This window comes from Moschus berezovskii, chromosome 16, assembly GCF_049115385.1.
Source record: "Moschus berezovskii isolate FMDL1 chromosome 16, NW_MosBer_1.0, whole genome shotgun sequence".
In the NCBI taxonomy this organism is placed as follows: domain Eukaryota; kingdom Metazoa; phylum Chordata; class Mammalia; order Artiodactyla; family Moschidae; genus Moschus; species Moschus berezovskii.
In genome coordinates this window covers 83,749,220-83,763,941 of record NC_142475.1, presented here as the reverse complement: position 1 = coordinate 83,763,941, position 14,722 = coordinate 83,749,220, and the positions used below count along the sequence as shown (strand labels likewise).

Below are 14,722 nucleotides of genomic sequence, written 5' to 3'. Positions count from 1 at the left end.
CAAGGCAATGGTTTTTCCCGTGGTCATGTATGGATGTGAGAGTTGGACTGTGAAGAAAGCTGATCGCCGAAGAATCGATGCTTTTGAACTGTGGTGTTGGAGAAGACTCTTGAGAGTCCCTTATACTGCAAGGAGATCCAACCAGTCCATTCTAAAGGAGATCAATCCTGGATGTTCATTGGAGGGACTGATGCTAAAGCTGAAACTCCAATACTTTGGCCACCTCATGAGACGAGTTGACTCACTGGAAAAGACTCTGATGCTGGGAAAAGTTGGGGGTGGGAGGAGAAGGGGACGACGGAGAATGAGATGGCTGGATGGCATCACCGACTCTGTGGACATGAGTTTGAGTGTACTCCGGGAGTTGGTGATGGACAGGGAGGCCTGGCGTGCTGTGATTCATGGGGTCGCGGAGAGTCGGACACGACTGAGCGACTGAACTGACTGAACTGATGTATGGATGTGAGAGTTGGGCTGTGAAGAAAGCTGATCGCCGAAGAACTGATGCTTTTGAACTGTGGTGCTGGAGAAGACTCTTGAGAGTCCCTTGGACTGCAAGGAGATCCAAACAGTCCATTCTAAAGGAGATCGATCCTGGGTGTTCATTCAAGGACTGATGCTGAAGCTGAAACTCCAATACTTTGGCCACCTCATGCGAAGAGCTGACTCACTGGAAAAGACTCTGATGCCTGGAAGGATTGGGGGTGGGAGGAGAAGGGGACAACAGAGAATGAGATGGATGGATGGCATCACCAACTCGATGGACATGAGTTTGAGTGAACTCCAGGAGTTGGTGATGAACAGGGAGGCCTGGCATGCTGTGATTCATGGGATCGCAAAGAGTCAGTCACGACTGAGCGACTGAATTGAACTGAACTGAAATGCTTCTGAATGGCATCATGAAACCAAGCATTTTAAGTAGCAAAGTAGAAGCGTTGTGAACAAGATAGGCTAGGGTCTTGTACTTATGAAACTTTGAGTTAAGGTAAGAGGTTTTTCTTTTATTTATTTATTTATTTATTTTCATTACTTAAGTACTACTAAGTGTCATGATGGAACATGTGTAGGGTGTTACTATTACACAGGAAAGGCAAAAACAAAACTTTCAACCCACTAACTCTCACTTTTGAGGGAGAAAGTTTATTAATCCTATTGCTTTAAATAAATTATTGGAATATTTGAACCGCAAGTTGAATTGGTGTGGGAAGAAGGATTGCTTTGCCCATGATATCTCTCTGAAGCATACACATGAAAAGAGAAAAGATATACCTTTTTTAAAAAGTAGCAAAGTGAACCCATTACTATTCTTCCTTAGTTTAGAGAGACAATGAAGATAAATAACTTCTGACCCCCACATTCATTTTAGGCATAAAGATAAGCGATGGAAAATATCTAGAAGTTATATTGGTGAGATTACCAGACTCAAAGTACCTGAACATTAGCTATCAAAATCTTAAATCAGTTTAGGTAAAAACGTTATTTAGTGCCAATTGCTCTTTTCAGTGCAGTTTTCACATCCTTGTTTCTTAAACTGTAGATCAGTGGATTTAACACTGGGATGAAAACTGTGTGAAAGACAGAGGCTATTTTGTCTGTGTCCGTAGAGTAACTGGAGCTGGATCTGAGATACATGAGCAGGAGCGTGCCATGAAATATAGCCACAGTGGTTAACAGGGAGGCACATGTAGAGAAGGCTTTGTGTCTCCCCTCGGCTGAGTTCATTCTAAGGGTGGCTGTTATGATGTAGCTGCACGAGCGGAAGACAATGATGATACTGCAACCCAGAACACAGCTGCTGCAAGGGAACATCACAATCTCATTGATGGTTGTATCTGAGGAAAAGAGGGCTAATAAGGGTGGGAAGTTACAGAAAATGTGACTGATGACATTGGAATTGCAGAATGACAACTGAATTGTGCAATAGGTAAAAACTGCTGGATAGATCAAAGCTTCTAAGTACACAAAAACTACACGCTGGTTACAGAATCTCCTGGACATGACAACTGTATAAAGAAGCAGATTACAAATGGCTACATAATGATCATAAGCCATGATAGTCAACAAGAGACATTCCACATCTGCAAAGGTCCCAAAACAATACATCTGAACGGCACACAAATGAAATCTTCTTTAGCTCAGATAAGAAATCAGCCAGCATACTGGGAGAGACAGTGGAGGAGCAGCAAGCATCACAGAAGCACAGATTGCTCAGGAAATGATACACAGGTGTGTGGAGTCTAGGGTCCATCCTGATCAGCAGGACCATCCCTACGTTGGCAACCACAACTATGCCATAAACCAGCAGGAAGAGAATGAAGAAAGCCTGCTGCACATCCCATCTGCCAGAAAGTCCTAACAGTACGAACTCAGGAAACACAGGGCAGTTCTCAGCAGTCATCACTCACATCTGGGAATCCCTGGTTATGAAAGAGGAGATGGAAGTGGAGGATAACATCATCCTACTATCTTAGTATTTTAGTTGCTTGTCCTTTCTGTATTTCAGTAATTAAGAAAAGGGATAACGCTAGGACTATGTGAGGCAAACTGACTCCCTGAAAATGTATCTATTTTAGTATAAATCAGCAATAATAATAATGATATCACTTACATTTGCATAGCACTGTACTATTTGTGGCATTCTTTCACCTAAATTATTTCCACATCAGCCTTATTAGTATGTATGCCAATTTTTACTACTTTTACGTATATTAAGAAATTGATGTCCTCAGATTTGAGGCAGTAATTCTTAAATTAATTGGTCCAGATAACCCACATATTCTGACAAGATTGTTGCTCTTTTCAATACTGCAGAAATATTGTTTTACCCTGAAATAGAGAAGCATAGTTAATGAGCGGTGTAAATAATGGATGTGTCCCTTTGTTATTTCCTCATCATGCACAATTATGGAACAGGCAGAGCTATTCCATTTTCCTGGATATAACATGCTCCTGTGTCCCCATAGGTCTTTTTTTTCCCCCTATCCAGTATACATTCTTACCGTTGTTGTTTAGTTGCTAAGTCATCTCTGACTCTTTTGTGATCCCATGGACTGTAAGCACCAGGCTTCCCTGTCCATGGGATTTCCCGGTAAGAATACTGGAGTGGGTTGCCATTTCCTTCTCAAGGGATCTTCCCTGTCCAGGCATTGAACCCCAGCCTCCTGCATTGGCAGGAAGATCCTTTACCACTGAACTGCCGGGGAAGCCCAGTATCCAGTAACAAGTATCAGTTAACCGAAGCAGGGGAACTGAAGAAGGTGGCGGTGTCTCCATAAGTTAAATGCTGGAGAGCGCAGGTAGGAATCTTCCAGGGCTGACCCTGCTCCCTAACACTGAGCTGTTGCTCAGGGGACATTATGAAGAATGTTGTGGCAGTATGGTTTCCTGCATGAGTCATTCTGCAGTTATTAACTAGAATCTACATGATTTACTCACCAACAGATCAGATATGTAAGATGTCTGGTAAAATTGCTCCTATGTCCTCAGTCCCACATATGCAGAGAGATTCACATATTAATGATGCCTCCATCCCAATCTCCCAGAAACTATAATGTTGGTGTATTGTTTTCCTTGATCCCTATTCTTCAATATTTCTGAAATCTGCCTCTCTCTTGTTTAAAGGAGTTGATGTTTCTTGAATTCCGTGCCCCAGTCTTACATTCTACACAATAAATTATGTTATATACAATGTCACAAATATTCTCCTCTGTTCTTTTAGAATATTCAAAGAGTGGAGTTGCATGTGTATGCACTGTTGATATATGAAAATTGGGATGTGGTCTGACTTTTATTCTTTCTAGACTTAAGTATTATGGTGGATTTCCCAGGTGATTCAGAGGTAAAGAATCTTGGGTGGGGAGGATCCCTTGGAGAAGAAAATGGCAACCCACTTCAGTATTTTTGCCAGGAAAATTCCATGGACAGAGGAGCCTGCTGGGCGATAGCCCATGGGGTGGCAAAGAGTTGGACATGACTTAGAGACTAAATAGCAATAAAGAACTATGGCATTTGGATGTCATAAATGTTGTGTTACGGACTTGGGTTTATACACATTGGTGGTTGTAATATGTTATTTCTGCTATTATTTAAAGAGACAAGAGAAAATTTACCTTCACAATTATATTATTGGCAACAGTGAAAAATGGCTTTCATATCAACCTTGATTAAAATATAAAAAACTAAAATATTTAATATTCTTCTACAAATTATAAATGAGGTTTGTCAAATTCACAGGTTTAACAAGTAAGTATCTTTGTTTAGTTATTACATTACAGTGTTTATATAACAGAGCAAGCAAGTATAAAATGACTCATTTGAAAATTTTCAGTACTTCTTCACTTTTCTACAAAAGTAAGTCTCTCTGCCACTTTCCATATTCTTTAAATTTATCCATTTAGAAACCTACCTGCAATGAACAAGTCTTTGGTCTTTTCACTCCAGTACATGTACCATAGGTAGGTTGTTTTTTATTTCTCTCTGGTGACTGTTGGGACTTAAATCTCTAAAGCTTCAGCTTTTATATTTTTATGTTATAAGAACATGGTTAATTAGATCTCTAGTTCTATATTTTCCCTTGTGGATGCACAACAGCTATAGCAAGGGTCAAGCTTTTAATACTTCCTTCTTTTCACAAAATCGATCACTGTCAGAAATTTATTAGAATGTATTTTAGTACTATGTTTTATGGATACCAAAAATCTACATTCTCCTCCCATGAAAAGAGATGCCTAATGAAATTAAAATAGATTTTTCCACTAACAATTTTCATCTCTTTCTCATTGCTGATCCAGTTTCTTCCATTTTTAAAGATTGCCTTCATTTCACATTTATAGATATGACAGTCTTACATATTGATTTATTCATTAGTCAGGAGACCTTCTCCTCAAGGACATGTTAGTCACCCTTATTTCAACAATTTTTTTTTTTTGATTGTGTGACTTCAGAATAATTTTCCTTTCTTCTAAGTTATGACTAGCCTAATAGCTAAATGAACATAAGAGTAATAGGAGAAAAATTTACTTTTCTACATATGGATGTCCCATAAAAAATGATGAGATTCAAAATGACCAAAGCAGAAAGGTTTTATTCATTTTAGGCAAAAAGCAGTAATTTATGAGGAATTGACAAGACAAAGGTGTTTAGGCTTAGAACAGTAATTAGCAAGCATCTGGTCCCACCACTTCATGACAAATAGATGGGGGGAAAAAGGAAACAGTGGCAGTTTATTTTCTTGGGCTCCAAAATCAGTGTGGACAGTGACTAAAGTATGAAATTAAAATATGCTTGCTTCTTGGAAGAAAAGTTATGACAAACCTAGAAAGTGAAAGAAACGTGAAGTCGCTCAGTCCTGTCTGACTCTGTGTGACCCCATGGATGGAGCCAACCAGGCTCCTCTGTCCATGGGATTTTCCAGGCAAGAGTACTGGAGTGGGTTGCCATTTCCTTCTTCAGGGGCTCTTCCCAACCCAGGAATCAAACCCAGGTCTCCCTCATAGTAGACAGATGCTCTAGACAGCATGTTAAAAAGCAGAGACTTCACTTTGCTGACAAAGGTCTGTACAGTCAAAGCTGTAGTTTTTCCAGGAGCCACATATGGATGTGACAGTTGGACTATAAAGAAGGTTGAGTACCAAATTGATACTTTAGAAATGTGGTTCTGAAGAAGACTCTTGAGAGTTTCTTGGACAGCAAAGAGATTAAACCAGTCAATCCTAAAGGAAATCAACCTTGAATATTCACTGGAAAGACTGATGTCAAAGCTGAAGCTCCAATACTTTGGCCACCTGATGTGAAGAACCAACTCACTGTAAAAAAATACCTGATGCTGGGAAAGATTGAAGGCAGGAGAAAGGGGTGACAGAGGATGAGATGGTTGGATGGCATTACTGACTCTGTGGACATATGAGTTTGAACAAACTCCAGGAGATGGTGAAGGACAGGGGTGCCTGGTGTGCTTCAGTCCATGGGATCACAAGGAACTGGACAGGACTGAGAGACTGAACAACAGCAACAAGCAATTAATAAAGAAGTAACAAGGTTTGGTCATGCAACCTTCTTGGCCCATAAATTCCCTGTTTCTTATGACATAATTGCCTTCTTCCATCTGGTACAGGGAGGGGAACTTTCACATGAGAGATTTAGTTCCTGCTTTCAGGGCTACAAAGGAGAATCAGAGTGTCCTTTTCCCACTGTTCTTTCTTAAGTAATTTCAATTCAAAGTATTAATATGCCAAAGCAGCATATTTTGGGGTGATATAGTCTGCTCTCCTTCAATGGCATAATATCTATCACACATAGTTCACTCTTTATTGAATTTCCTATTTTATTTATATACAGATAAATCTCATTTTATCATGCTTCATTTTATTGTTTTTGCAGTTAGTTGTTTTTTTTTTTAATTTATTTTTACAAGCTGAAGTTTTGTGGTCACTCTGCATCAACCAAGTCTGTCAGCACAGGTTTTCCAACAGAATTTATTCACTTCATGTCTCCATGTCACATGTTGATAATTCTCACAATTTTTGAACTGTCTCATCATTAATCTATTTGTTCTGTTGATCTGTGATCAGTGATTTTTGATGTTACTGTTACTCATTGACTAGCATTTCTTCCTTTTTTTTTTAGTGATCAAGTACTTTTAAATTATGGTATTTGCATTTTTTTAGACACAATGCAAATGAACATCTAATAGACTATGATATTATGTGAATGCAACCTTAACATACACTGGGAAACCAAGCATTTCTTTTGACTCTCTTTACTGTGATATTCATTTTATTATGGTAGGCTGGAACTCAACCCACAGTATCTCCAAGGTCTGTCTGTAGGTGTACGTTCCTACAGTCCATAAGAAGAAGATTTCCATAAGTAATTGCTCCATGAATGTGTGTTTTTAAATATTTTCCTGTTGCTATGCTGGTGAATTGTGTGGGGGATTGAAAATATGCTGGTTAAATTGTACACAACTGTAAGAGAAATTAGTTCTTTATCTTATGTACAGCATTGGGATTAAAGCTACAATACTTATTATATATTTTAAAGTTTCTAGGATACTAGATCATAATGATCCCTCAACAAAAATAAACAATAATTACATGACTGATGCAGGTGTTAGCTAAAGGTACAATGGTAATCCTGTTCTAATACACAGGTTACTAAATAAATACTGTACTGCACAATTTCATGAAGCAAAGGAAATAATTAAAATATTGTCACTGAAATTGTGCTGCATAGCAGCCTTAGGGGATATGCTCTTTATTTTTCGTGTTCAGCATGATAATTTATAATATATGAATCATTTCAGGATGCTGACAAGCATAAATTCTTATGTATTCATTAAATTCTTCTCCTGAATGTAACATAAAATAAAGTCTTCTTACTGTGAGTTTTGCTTATCACAATTAATTTATTTCTTTACCACAGAAAAGGTAAAAGCAAAAATTTTTGTATGGAAAGTAATTTATGAAGATAAATATAAGCCAGTATATGCTTACAAATGCTCCAGGGGATTTTTACCTCTGAAACCTCACTAAGAACTAGATATAGACCTAGTTTTTATTTTTAGGGTCCTATAGCATATTAAAAAGCAGAGACATTACTTTGCCAACCAAGGTCCGCTTAGTCAAGTCTATGGTTTTTCCCGTGGTCATGTATGGATGTGAGAGTTGGACTGTGAAGAAAGCTGATCGCCGAAGAATTGATGCTTTTTAACTGTGGTGCTGGAGAAGACTCTTGAGAGTCCCTTGGACTGCAAGGAAATCCAACCAGTCCATTTTAGAGGAGAGCAATCTTGGGTGTTCATTGGAAGGACTGATGCTAAAACTGAAGCTCCAATACTTTGGCCACCTCATGCGACGAGTTGACTCACTGGAAAAGACTCTGATGCTGGGAGGGATTGGGGGCGGGAGGAGACGGGGACGACAGAGAATGAGATGGCTGGATGGCATCACCAACTCGATGGACATGAGTTTGAGTGAAGTCCGGGAGTTGGTGATGGACAGGGAGGCCTGGTGTGCTGTGATTCATGGGGTTGCAAAGAGTCAGACACAACTGAGCGACTGAACTGAACTGAACTGATAAACCTAGAACCCACTGTACACTAAAATCATTAAAATAAAATATTTTTGATATGTGATAAAGAATGGCTGAATGATATATTAATTGTTGCCTTATTGGAATTATTAGAGTGATGATGAAGATTTAAATATACTTAATGTACATTACAGGAGATTCTGCTGAGGCCAAGTGCAAGCAAATTAATTATAATAATTTGCTACATACTAAACTGAAGGTGTTTGTGTCACTCAAGAGCTTTACTACCATTATCTCGTTACATATTTGAAGGTTGGAGTTTGTCCTCGCTTACTTCATTATGACTCCTTTGCAAAATCACTTTTTCCATCAGGCATTTCTCTATTTCCTGGGATATAAAATCTCTTAGGATTTCACTGTATTGAGATAGGACTTAAATTTAGCTTCCTAAACATGGCCGTCTCTGCAGGCCACTTAGTACAACTTCCTGCCATTACGAGGGAATGAGCTGTTGTGGCTACATTATTATTAAAAGTTGGATAATTAGCTTAACAACGGGTTTTACATTTAATTGAAGTTGACTTTCTTACATTACAGCAGAAAATCACGTGGTTAAAATTTAATACATCAGAGACAAGCCATTGAGGAAGAAATATCTACATGATTCCCTTGTGCCACTATGCCTCTGTTTGTAATACTCTATAGGCAACAGTTCATTAATATAAACACTTGCCTTTAGAAAATAATTGTGTGCCACTGAGTCATGGGCCAATGCGTGTAAGTTCAGTGTACCAAGGAGCATACCAAGGAGGGTACCAAGGAGTGCAAGATTCATTCAGTCTCTTTGTTGCTGGGAAAGTATTAGAAGTACACACGGGTTAAAAGGGGTTAACTAAGACCTGCCTCTTGAGAAACCTGTATGCAGGTCAGGAAGCAACAGTCAAAACTGTACATGGAACAACAGACTGGTTCCAAATAGGAAAAGGAGTGCGTCAAGGCTGTATATTGTCACCCTGCTTATTTAACTTCTATGCAGAGTACATCATGAGGAACGCTGGGCTGGAAGAAGCACAAGATGGAATCAAGATTGCTGGGAGAAATATCAATAACCTCAGATATGCAGATGACACCACCCTTATGGCAGAAAGTGAAGAGGAACTCAAAAGCCTCTTGATGAAAGTGAAAGACGAGAGTGAAGATGTTGGCTTGAAGCTCAACATTCAGAAAACAAAGATCATGGCATCTGGTCCCATCACTTCATGGGAAATAGATGCGGAAACAGTGGAAACAGTGTCAGACTTTATTTTTTGGGCTCCAAAATCACTGCGGATACTGATTGCAGCCATGAAATTAAAATGGACAGGGAGGGCTGGCGTGCTGTGATTCATGGGGTCGCAAAGAGTCGGACACGACTGAGCGACTGAACTGAACTGAACTGAAGACATTCTTGCATGACGAAACAACCGATGAAGGTTGCACTGTTTACTTCAAAAAATATACTGCACTATTGTGTATATAAAGAATTTCTAGGGATACAAATTTATAATAATAATTCTGAAGTTTCTGGTAATGGCAAACAGACTTTACTTTTGGAAAATGTTTTTGATGTGCAATGAATGAATCAGTTCAGTCACAGTCGTGTCCGACTCTTTGCGACCCCATGGACTGCAACATGCCAGGTTTCCCTGTCCATCCCAATTCCTGGAGCTTGCTTAAAGTCATGTTATATAGAGAACACTTACATAATAACTTTATAGATAAACATTCTTCCAAAAGGCTACCTGTTCCCTAGTGGCTCAGGGGGTAAAGTGTCTGCCTACAATGCGGGAGACCCGGGTTTGATCCCTGGGTCAGGAAGATCCCCTGGAGAAGGCAATGGCAACCCACTCCAGTACTCTTGTCTGGAAAATCCCATGGACGGAGAAGTCTGGTAAGTTACAGTCCATGGGGTCGCAAAGAGACGGACACGACTGAGCGACTTCAGTTATAGCTAGGTAAGTATAGACCAAGAAGTAACGATTTCCACAATTAACAAAGCCTTCTATAAAATCCCTCCTGAACGGCTAATCTCTGACCCCCAAAGAGTAGATATTTTCTTGACTTTTACTGTGACAGATCAGTTTTGTATTTTTTTGAGCCAGACATAACTGGATGTCTATCAGTTCAGTTCAGTTCAGTTCATTCGCTCAGTCTTGTCCGACTTTTTGCAACCCCATGAATCACAGCACGCCAGCCCTCCCTGTCCATCACCAACTCCCAAAATTCACTCAAACTCATCTCCATCGAGTCGGTGATGCCATCCAGCCATCTCATTCTCTGTCGTCCCAGTCTCCTCAGCATGCACTATTTTGTTCAATTACATGCAATCCATCCCTGCTGTTGCATGCAGTTTCAGTACATTCATTGTCATTAAAATATCTTAACTCTTTGTGCATATGCATCATTTATTTATCTACTTTAATGTTGATAAACAATCATATTTACCACCAATTGGTAGTGAGTATACTATAAAAGGCATATGAATTAAATATATAGAAAGTTAAGAAAATGGTTAGAATTGGAATTAGATCATGCAAGACAAAGTATTTTGATGCTAGCTTTCCTTTTCTATGGAAAATCAATCCAGAAATCTCTTAAAAGTCCTTTGCTCAAGCCCCTATTTGAATCACAAATTCTGTGGGGTGTTCACATTAAGTGACTATTTATCCTCCACATTCTATTTAGAGCCAGGGATCTCACACATTGTACAAGTCAATCGATTTAAAACACCCTTTATTGAGATTAAAATTCTTCATTTAATAGGCAACATTTTATTTTCTTCAGTTCACTCATTAGCCTTAGATTTGCTCATAAGGGCTAAATGCAGATGAAATCTGATTTTAGACACATTAGCATTTTGTGTGTGTGTGTGTGTGTTTTTTTTAGGAGAGTAATGTGCTAACTGTATAATCTTTATGCTTCTGAGATTGACACACTTCTTTGGGTCAGGCTTCATTCTGAATCAATCTCACTCTGCCATGCTGCTGTTCAATATAGTATCTAGAAGGGAGATAAACATTTCAGGAGAAGGAAATGGCAACCCACTCCAGTACTCTTGCCTGGAAAATCCCATGGACAGAGGAGCCTGGTAGGCTACAGTCCATGGGGTAGAAGAGTCAGACACAACTGAGCGACTTCACTTTCACTTTTCACTTTTATGCATTGGAGAAGGAACTGGCAACCTGTCAGGGAATGTTTAACAGGAGGATTTCTACATGCTGTCTCTCATAAATCTTCTGTTCCTTGTCAGTTCCTATTCTGAGAATGAGTAGAGCTGCACGCAACTCTCAGGACTGAGATCATGAGAAACGGTATCTGCTTGGATTCCTTTCAGTAACTCCCTTCAGTGACTCTTTTCATCGTCAGCAACCTTGTATGTATTAGACTATCCATATTGTGGCTATTGATAAAATTTCATCCTGTGTGATAGCTGAGTAATCATCTTACTAAAGATATGTAAGCCTGCGTTTCTGCTAATAAAATATCTTTGCTCCATCAGAGCTTGGGTCCCCGTGTCTTTCTTTCTTTCTCTCTCTCTCTCCCTCCCTCCGTCTCTCTCTCTTCCACATTCTTATCATCAACACCAGACCAACAGGTTCCAGTCCATTAAAGGACCCCAACAGCAACCCACTCCAGAATTCTTGCCTGAAGAATCCCAAGGACAGAGGAACCTGGTGGGCTGCCGTCTATGGGGTCACACAGAGTCAGACATGACTGAAGTGACTTAGCAGCAGCAGCAGCAGCAGATAAACACTTCCAACGGTAATAACATTAGAAATGATTGAGAAAATATTATAAATAAAAGAAACACCCCCTCATTTTTCTATACCTCGACACATCCCCCTACCTGTCTCAGAATCCTAGAAAAGCTATTAGCCTGGAGTCTCATTCTCCTACTTGGGCTTTAATCTAAAATGTTTTCACTCAAAGGCATCTTACGAAGGCACTTGGATAGACTTAGGTACCGAATTACTTCTGGCTTGTTTTATTGTAGCAAACACTCAAGAATGCACTTGATTTTATAGGCTCCTTCAAATGAATGCTTATATCTCTGTTTACTAAATAAGCCACTTTCAGCGATTCAATCACCAGCAAACTAGAGCAGAGCTATGCGAAGTTTTCAAATATCTTCTAACCAGAGAAGAGTTCTTTGGTTTAAATATTTTTTAAAAAATCATCTGTATGTCTTTAACTTTCCATTACTTTTAGTATTCACAACCAGTTTATGTACTTTGATATAAGATGTATGTGTGAGTTTGTGCTCAGTCGTTTCTGACTCTTTGTGACTCCCTAGGCTGTAGCCTGCCAGTTTCTCTCTCCAGGGAATTATCCAGGTAGGAATACTATAATGGGTTCCCTTTCCCTTCTCCAGGGGATCTTCCTGACTCAGGAATCAAACCTGCACTTCCTGCATCTCCTGCATTGCCAGGTATATTCTTCACCACTGTGCCATCTGGGAAGCAGACATAAGGTACAAAACATGTGTTTAAGTCACATGCATTTAAAGCTATCAGTATTTTTTTTTTGCTTTATTATGAATAAATTTTCAATAAAATTAACTTCTTTCTTTCTCCTTTTCTCTCTCTCTCATTCTTTCATTTACCCACTTGCTATATATCTCCTGGGTGACAGTCCTTAAAATCAGGATGTTCATAACCCCACATTGAAGGAAATAATTTAGAAAACAGATACAACAATGATCTGAATGAAGCAGAGGCTGGTGTGTGAATCAAGCTCCAGAGCTTGCACGAGAGATGGAAAATCCCTGGAGGAGGTGACTGGGCTGTAAATTGCAGCACTCCAACCTGGACACACTGAGTTTCCTTAAATGACATGGTCTTGATCTCCTCACGGTCACTCTAACTGTCCAACCATCTTCACAAAATGCTTTCTTTGCTGACTTGCATCTCTCAGTTACTTCCTACTTATCTCTTAGATACCAAACTAGTTGTGTTCGTTTTCAGGAAGCAATTTTTAACTTTCTTCACTACATTTGAACAATGCGCTTTGGGTTTATGCTGTCCAGTCTTTTTACATTATGGTGCAAATATAGGTAATTATAAATAATGTAAATAATAATCTAGTTAACACCTATCACTTCCATTAGAAAAGATTAATTTCTCTAAAAACTGTTCGATTTACCATTAAATTCAGAGGAAACAAACGCTTGGCAAGCTAACAGTTCAGAACTTTTCCACAAATAGAGAGCCTTAAATATAAGTTCAAGACATAAAATGGAAGCATGGAGTTTACAGGAATAACACATTTTGGAATGACTTGAACATAATTTAAAAATACTTATTGATCAAACCATATGAATCAAAACAATTTTGACTTAAATCGTAGTGTAAGAATGGGAGAAAAACATATACCTACAGCTTTACAATGGAACCACTTTCTATTTTTAAGTTTCTTCAGAGCCTCTTTCACATCCTTGTTTCTTAAGCTATAAATCAGGGGGTTTAACATGGGAATCACAAGGGTATAAAACAAGGAGGTCATTTTGTCTTCATCAAGAGAATAGGATGAACTTGCCCGGAAATACGTGAAGAGCAGAGTTCCCTGGAAAATTGCCACAGCAGTTAGGCAGGAGGTGCAGGTGGAGAAAGCCTTGAACCTCCCCTCAGCAGAGTGGATCTTTATCACTGCTAGGATGGTGTAGCAGTAAGACACAAAAAGACCTGAGAGGGTGATCAGTTCAATGAAGCCAAAATGATAAATATCACTGACTCATTGACCTGTGCATGTGAGCTAGGTAACAAAAGCAGAGGAGGGATATCACAGAAGAAATGGTTAATCTCACTTGACCCACAGAAACACAGGTGGAATATTAATATTGTATTAATTAAAGCATCCACAATGCTGATCATGTAAACCCCAGCCACAAGCAGGGAGCACACCCTGCTGCACATGCTGACCGCATAGAGCAAGTGGCTGCTGACGGCCTTGTACCGGTCATAGGCCATCACAGCCAGCAGGAAACACTCAGAATCTGCAAAGGTACAGAAGATCAATGACTGCAGAGCACAGCCATAAAAGGGGATTGATTTGTTCTTGGCAAGGAGGTCTATCAACATCTTGGGTCCAATGGCTGTGGAATAGCAGAGGTCACTGAAGGAGAGATGACCAAGGAAAAAGTACATGGGTGTGTGCAGCTGGGAGTCCATTTTTATTAAAATGATCATCCCAAGATTTGCAACAAGAATAATAAGATATCCAGAAACATGGTAAGTGTCACTTTGATTCTAGGGTCATTACTAATTCCCAAGAGAATGAATTCATTCAAGGAAGAGCTACGTTCTCCATCCATTCTTCTTTATTCTTCTAAAATGTTCCAGAAATCATAAAAAAAAAAAAAGAGTGAGATCAAAGGTTTAACTCTTCTTGACATTTGGAAAAATATAATCTGTAAATAAGAAAAGATTTATTACAGTGCATTATATGTTTTATATCTTTTATCCTCATAACATAGCTTAGAGATGTCTCATTGTATGTTGTTGACAAAAGTTGAAGTGTCTAGGATAGGATTTTGACAGTTTGATCCTCAATTTGAATGTCATCTGTGAGGTATGTGAATTGTGTGAAACTTCACTGCTTTATCTCAGCAATCAATCATGAGATTAGAGATCACTACAGGTTAATATGATATGAA

At 39.1% G+C, this 14,722-nt stretch overlaps 2 pseudogenes; both read right to left on the bottom strand.

Moving 5' to 3' along the window:
* Positions 1 to 1,476: 1,476 nt before the first annotated feature.
* Positions 1,477 to 2,398, bottom strand: LOC129560492 (olfactory receptor 8U9-like; annotated as a pseudogene).
* Positions 2,399 to 13,389: 10,991 nt separating this feature from the next.
* LOC129560031 (olfactory receptor-like protein OLF2) lies at positions 13,390 to 14,380 on the bottom strand (annotated as a pseudogene).
* Positions 14,381 to 14,722: the final 342 nt, after the last annotated feature.